We start from the raw sequence: 7,502 nt of genomic DNA, 5'->3' as shown, positions 1-7,502 counted from the left end.
GGGGTTTACCCCGGTGGACGAGAGGGTGGCCTCCCTCCACCTTCGGGTGGGGGGATGGGTCCTGACTGTTGTTTGTGCGTATGCGCCGAACAACAGTTTGGAATACCCATTCTTTTTGGAGTCCCTGGAGGGCTAGAGGGCATACCCTCTGGGGACTCCCTCATACTGCTGGGAGACTTCAATGCTCACGTGGGCAATGACAGTGAAACCTGGAAGGGCGTGATTGGGAGGAATGGCCCCCACGATCTGAACTCGAGTGGTGTTTTGTTATTGGACTTCTGTGCTTATCACGGACTGTCCATAACGAACACCATGTTCAAGCATAAGGGTGTTCATATGTGCACTTGGCACCAGGACACCCTAGGCCTCAGGTCGATGATCGACTTTGTGGTCGTGTCGTCGGACTTGCGGCCATATGTCTTGGACACTCGGGTGAAGAGAGAGGCGGAGCTGTCAACTGATCACCACCTGGTGGTGAGTAGGCTTTGATGGTGGGAGAGGATGCTGGTCAGGCCTGGTAGGCCTAAACGTGTTGTGAGGGTCTGCTGGGAACATCTGGCAGAGTCCCCTGTCAGAAGTAGCTTCAACTCCCACCTCTGGCAGAACTTCGACCACGTCCCGAGGGAGGTGGGGGACATCGAGTCTGAATGGGCCACGTTCCATGCCTCTATTGTTGAGCCAGCTGATGGGAGCAGTGGCCATAAGATGGTCGGTGCCTGTCGTGGCAGCAATCCCCGGACCCGTTGGTGGACACCGGTGGTGAGGGATGCCGTCAATCTGAAGAAGGAGTCCTACCGGACCCTTTTGTCCTGTGGGACTCTAGAGGCAGCTAATAGGTACCAGCAGGACAAGCGGAATGTGGCATTGGTGGTTGCTGAGGCAAAAACTCAGGCATGGGAGAAGTTTGGGGAGGCCATGGAGAATGACTTTCGGACAGCTTTGAGGAGATTCTGGTCCACCGTCCAGCGTCTCAGGAGGGGGAAGCAGTGCTGTGTCAACACTGTATATGGTGGTGATGGTGCGCTGCTGACCTTGACTTGGGACATTGTGGGTCGGTGAGGGAAGTACTTCGAAGACCTCCTCAATCCCACTAACATGCCTTCCAATGAGGAAGCAGAGCCTGGGGACTCGAAGGTTGGCTCCCTCATCTCTGGGACTGAGGTCACCAAGGTGGTCAAAAAACTCCTTGGTGGCAGGGCCCCGGGGGTGGATGAGATACCCGGAGTTCCTCAAGGCTCTGGATGTTGTAGGACTGTCTCGGTTGACACGACATCAGGGACAGTGCCTCGGGATTGGCAGACCAGGGTGGTGGTCCCCCTCTTTAAGAAGGGGGACCGGAGGATTTGTTCCAACTACAGAGGGATCACACTCCTCAGCCTCCCTGGAAAAGTCTATGCGGGGGTTCTGGAGAGGAGGATCCGTCAGATAGTCGAACCTCGGATTCAGGAGGAACAGCGTGGTTTTCGCCCTGGTCGCAGAACAGTGGACCAGCTGTACACCCTTAGCAGGGTCCTGGAGTGTGCATGGGAGTTTGCCCAACCAGTCTACATGTGTTTTGTGGACTTGGAAAAGGTGTTCGACCGTGTCCCTCGGGGAATCCTGTGGGGGGTGCTCCAGGAGTATGGGGTACCGGACCCCCTGATCGGTTTGCAGCCGAGTGTGATGCGGCTGGGATGGGAATCAGCACCTCCAAATCTGAGACCATGGTCCTCAGCCGGAAAAGGGTGGAGTGCCCTCTCAGGGTTGGGGGAGAGATCCTGCCCCAAGTGGAGGAGTTCAAGCATCTTGGGGTCTTGTTTAGAAGTGAGGGAAGAATGGAGCGTGAGATCGACAGGTGGATTGGTGCGGACTCCGCAGTGATGCGGGCTCTGCATCGGTCTGTCGTGGTGAAAAAGGAGCTGAGCGGTAAGGCAAAGCTCTCAATTTACCAGTCAATCTATGTTCCTACCCTCACCTATGGTCATGAGCTATGGGTAGTGACCGAAAGAACAAGATCGCGAATACAAGTGGCTGAAATGAGTTTCCTCCGTAGGGTGTCTGGGCTTTCCCTTAAAGATAGGATGAGAAGCTCAGTCATCCGGGAGGGGCTCAGAGTAGAGCCGCTGCTCCTCCGCATCAAGAGGAGTCAGATGAGGTGGCTCGGGCATCTGATCAGCTGGCCTGGGAACACCTTGGGATTCTCCTGGAAGAGCTAGAAGTGGCCGGGGAGAGGGAAGTCTGGGCATCTTTGCTCAAGCTGCAGCCCCCGCGACCCGACCACGGATAAGCGGAAGAAGATGGATGGAGATGACACTGTAACTGGCTGACGGATGTGACATCATCAAAAGGAAACCGGAAGTAATGTAATGGCGGTAGTGACGTCATCGAGATGGAGCCAGAAGTTACGTCATCAGTGGGAGCCGGATGAGGAAGTGATGAATGCTGGGCATCTTGGGAACCCAGAAGTGTGTGAGGTAGGTTATTTTTCTTCTTTTGGTCTAATGAAAATGAGAGAGAGGCGTTAGTCGCGCAAATGAACCCTTTGTCTCACAGTGTTTCACTCACCTCCGGGCTTTTTGACTGCCTCCTAAACACACGGGTGTGACACAAGGCCCATACTCAGTAATACAAAATAAAGGCATTGTCGTGAATAATAAAGGGGGATGCCATACCCATTTCTAGCTTTGTTGGGGAACTAAGTGACATAACTATTTAGAGCCCTCTTGCCCTCCCCACACTGTAGTTAATTTAATTTAAATATGTAATTAAAATAAATGTAAGATTAAATAATTTTATCACAGAAGAAATAATGACACCACACCTTTTACTACATGGAAAGGTGTAAGCCATCTGAAGAGAAACTGAAAGGACTGCAGTTCACACAACCAGGAAACAAACAGAAACAAACTTGTGTTCATATGGCAACACTTTCATCAACGTTTGTATTGCAGATATGAAAGCGCATGAGCTACCACTCTAGATCTGCTTTTACCTTCATCAAGTCTGCTTTGATTTACAGTCTCTGACATTATAATCTGCATTTCAATGACCCCACATAGTTTAAGTGTATCTGTATACACTCACTAAGCAAATAATAAAAGAACACTCTACGTACTAATACTGCATAGGGCTTCCTTCTGCTATCTTCACAGCATGATTCCACAAGATTCTGGAGACATTCCTTTTGAGATTCTGGTCCATGTTGACATGATTGCATAATGCAACGTCTAGAGATTTGTCAGCTGCACATTCATGGCCGTTCTACCAAAAGTGTTCTATTGGATTGAGATCCAGTGACTGGGAAGTCTGCTGAAGAACACTGAACTCATTGTCATGTTCATGAAACCAGTTTGAGGTGACTTATGCTTTGTGACATATGGTTTATTATCATGCTTGGAGTAGCCATTAGAAGGTGGGTAAATTGTGGCCAAGAAGGGATGCACATGGTCAGCAACAATACTCAGATAGGCCGTGGCATTCCACCAATGATTGATTAGTATTAACACGCCCAAAGTGTGCCAGGAAAACACTCCTCACACCATTACAATACCACTACCAGCCCAGACTGTTGACACAAAGAAGGTTGGGTGCATGGATTCATGCTGTTGGTGCCAAATCTGTGGGCCTCAGCTGAAACTGAGATTCATCAGACCATTGCTACATATTCTCCAGTCTTCAACTGTCCAGTTTTGGTGGGGATGTGCCCACTGCAGCCTCTCCAAACCCTGTGCCTACTCTTCGTGGCTGACAGTAGTGGAACCTTTCTGCTGTTGTAGCCTTTCCACCTCAGGTTCAATGTGTTGTGCATTCCGAGATGCTGTTCTGATCATCCCAGTTGTGCAGAGTGGATATCTGAGTTACTGCAGCTTTTCTGTCAGGTCTCCTCTGACCTCTCTCATCAACAAGGTGTTTTCATCCTCAGACCTGCCACTCACTGGATGTTTTTTGTTTTCACACCATGTTGAGTAAACTCTGTTGTGCACGATAATCCCAGGAGATCTGCGGTTGCAGAAATACTCAGATTAACCTTTCTGGCACCAACAGTCATGCCATGGTTGAAATCAATGAGATCACATTTTTCCCCATTCTGGTGTTTTGTTGATGTGAACATTAACTGAAGCTCTTGACTTCTTTTTGCATGGTTTTATTGCATTGTGCTGTAGCCAAGCAATTAGCTGATTAAATAATTGCATGGATAAGCAAGAGTATAGGAGTTCCTAACAACTTTCTCAGAGAGTGAATATATCGTGAAGGAGGCCAAGAATGGACTGGATACCTGGCCAGAGTAGTTGGTGGCACTTTCCTCAGATGGCATGCCAATATAATGAATGAGCAATGGGGTATGTTCCGGTCTGGATTCCCACAAATGTTCATGGGAATTGTAGTTGGAGCATGTAGCCCTGTTGGACACTTCTAATGCTGCTGGTGAAAATTCTCGTGTTGGAGCAGCTTCCCTGCCTTCATTTGTCTGACCAGAATTACTCCTCGGACATCCTGGAAGTACTTCAGGGTTCAGCTGTCAAAGAGGCCCATCCTCTTTGTCCAAGTGGGATACAGTCAGGAGTTGTGTAGGACACAGGTGAACTGGAGAAGAGGTGGAGGAGGAAAGGAAAAGGAGGAAATCATAATGAACTGAATTGAGGATTCGAGGAAAAAGAAAATTAAAACTGCTTAATACATATGTAGTATGTGTTCATGTGTGGTTGGTTGGAAGCATGCACTGATAACGCGGGTTGTTGTACCCACCACATGACAAACTACCTCAGGTTCCAAAATCAGGACCCAATTGCAGACATGCAACAGGTGGCAGCACCACACTAGTTCAAATGGAGTGGAACAGTATATGAGAAAATATATATACTGTGTGACACACACCTTTTTAGCCAAACATTTATCAATATTAATATCAGGGATATTAATGCAGTGTTTCTTCTCCTCTCCATTAAAATGAACTGAATTTTACAGGCCTCTCTGCTTTCTCCACCATATGGAACTAGTTGACAAAAGCCAGTCCTCATCTGCATTTTGGGCACAGCCTCGGGAGATTCGAGTAAATGCAGAGCTTTTGACAACAAAGGAATAGTTGGTGTTGCTTAGAGACAGAGTCCAAATTATTTAATCTGTAAGCACTGGTTTAACAAAGCTCTCTTTCATTCCACTTGGCTCCATATACTTCGCTTCTATGATGTTTATTATCTTAAAAGATAAAAATGTTAACTATTTAGGAAGTAAAAGTAAAGTTATTCAACATGAAGAGTTAGCCACTTAAAAAAAAAACACAATTAAAGCAAATTGTTCAAATTTGGGAGGAGAACTAAAGTGACCATTTATCAACCAAACTGGTGTCAATTAAAAAGTGAAACAAATGCTGATGTAGTTTGCATTTCCTTAACAAAATGGTACAATGTGAAAATGCTGAAAGTAGTATTTTAAATATATGAAAATTATCTAAAACTTACAAAAAATTTAACTTGAAGCAAGTTGTTAAAAAAAGGACTAATACAAAAGAATGCCGGCAACATGACAAGAGCTCATACAGCCTCACACGCTGGTGCTGGCTTTGGCCTAATCCACTGATTAACAGAACAGTTGTAAAATAAACCAAGGGTTACCCTTTGACACACTGTTTAATGTTAAGATTATGTTGCTGATTGTAATTTTGATACATTTGTACATTTTTTTTTACATTTCTGGCACAGAAACCCACATTTACTTCATATTCACATGCCCTTTCCTTGGATAAAGTAGAGACCAAATGTCTCACTTATAAAATAATACAAACATACTTGATCCTTGGATTTGATCTTAGCTGAAATCTGACATACAAACCGGCATTAATTGCTTATTAAAAATTCATAATGGGAATTACAGAATGGGAAAACTACAGATCCAGATTGTCATCAAGCAGAATTTTACAAAAGGACATGTCTGCTAAGCTCGTTCCATTAAATGCTGCATTCGAAGATGCAAAAAACAACAGCATTCCACGCAACACCCAGTTCATCGTCATTCTACAGAAAATAAAGACCCTTTGGGATGGGCATCATTTAAAACAATTTCATTACAGAATCGCAATGTCAAGGTATTGGCCAAAAGTTGTAGCAAAAGGAATTGAGAATGCGCTCCCTATAATAACATTAGAGGACCAAACTGGATTCATTAATGGCTGGAAATTACCTTTCCAATGTTTGCTGCTTTCAGGTTGCACTGTACACTCACTCAGCAACTGAACTCTCAGAATTTTTAGTGTCCATTGAAAAATCTTTCCATATTGTGGAATGGGGCTATCTCTTTATTGTTTGATGCAAATTTGGGTTTGGCTGAGATATTGTTGCCAAGTCCTAAAGCTTCTGAGCAGGTAAACAATATAAAGACAGATTATTTCAAATTAAAACATACAACCTGTCAAGTCTGTGAACTATCTCCAATACTACTTACAATTGTTATAGAACCGCTGTCCATTTTTTCTTCATCAAAACACAAACATAAAAGTGATTATAAGGAAGGGAATGGTACAAATGGTATCTCTCAATGCGGACATAAGGATTCTGTTCATCACTAACCCATACACGACTTTTACAAGACCTCTGGATTTAAAATGAACCTGGAAAAACGTGTGCCTTTTCCAGTAAACCCATTAGCATGAAACAATATATTAGAAGGCACAAGGAAGCTTAAAGTTAGTTTAATGGAAAGCACTAAACAAAAGATGATCCAGACTTCACTCCTCTCTAGTAGCTGGAATTAATTTAGTTAAAATGAATATTCTTTATTCCTGTTTCAGAGTATTCCTATAATTTTGTATTAAACCTCCATTTAAAAATGTTTATATGAAAGACAAAATGTCCACATTACAAAGATCGAAAGCAGAGTGTGGCAGGGTGCTACCTGCTCTTCAGTTATACTACTTGCTTGCAAATATTCAAAATCTGAGACAATGAAAAGAAAAAGTCAGTGCTAAATACACTCCTGCCTGGTTACAGTACATCTGGAAAGAAAATCTTGAAGGAAGTCCTCTGTATGATCTACTCTCTTCTCTAGTCATTAACAATTTTCGACAGTTTACTAGTAATCTGATTGTGTTTCACTCATTCAAAATATGGAATCAACACAGAATATTTTAACTAAAAGACACTTCTGTTTGCTGCTCCATTACAGGTTAACTTTACATCTGAGGTCTCCGTCAACTACTTAAAAAGTCTTTGAAAACACCAGAAATCTCCACCTCCAGGGATCTTTATATTGATAAAAGGTGTGCACTTTTTGATCAGATGTTGTAAATATGTAAATCCTTCAACCCACCTATTTTTCTATTTATGAGTTGGAAAAATATTTTAACAAGCAGAAGAATACTGGCACCACTTCCAGACTCTGATCATCACTGATATCATCGTCGTTGCTAGACCAACTGCTGGGAAAGAGACCTCTCTATTGATATCAAAGGCAAAGAACAGAATTTGATAAATCAGGACATTCATTCCCCTTCAGTTTGTGCCAAACATGCTGTAATTTGGCTATAAATT

Source organism: Polypterus senegalus, chromosome 10 (assembly GCF_016835505.1).
Source record: "Polypterus senegalus isolate Bchr_013 chromosome 10, ASM1683550v1, whole genome shotgun sequence".
NCBI classification, from domain to species: Eukaryota; Metazoa; Chordata; class Cladistia; order Polypteriformes; family Polypteridae; genus Polypterus; species Polypterus senegalus.
The sequence above is the reverse complement of the archived record's forward strand: the minus strand, read 5'-3'. Positions refer to the sequence as shown.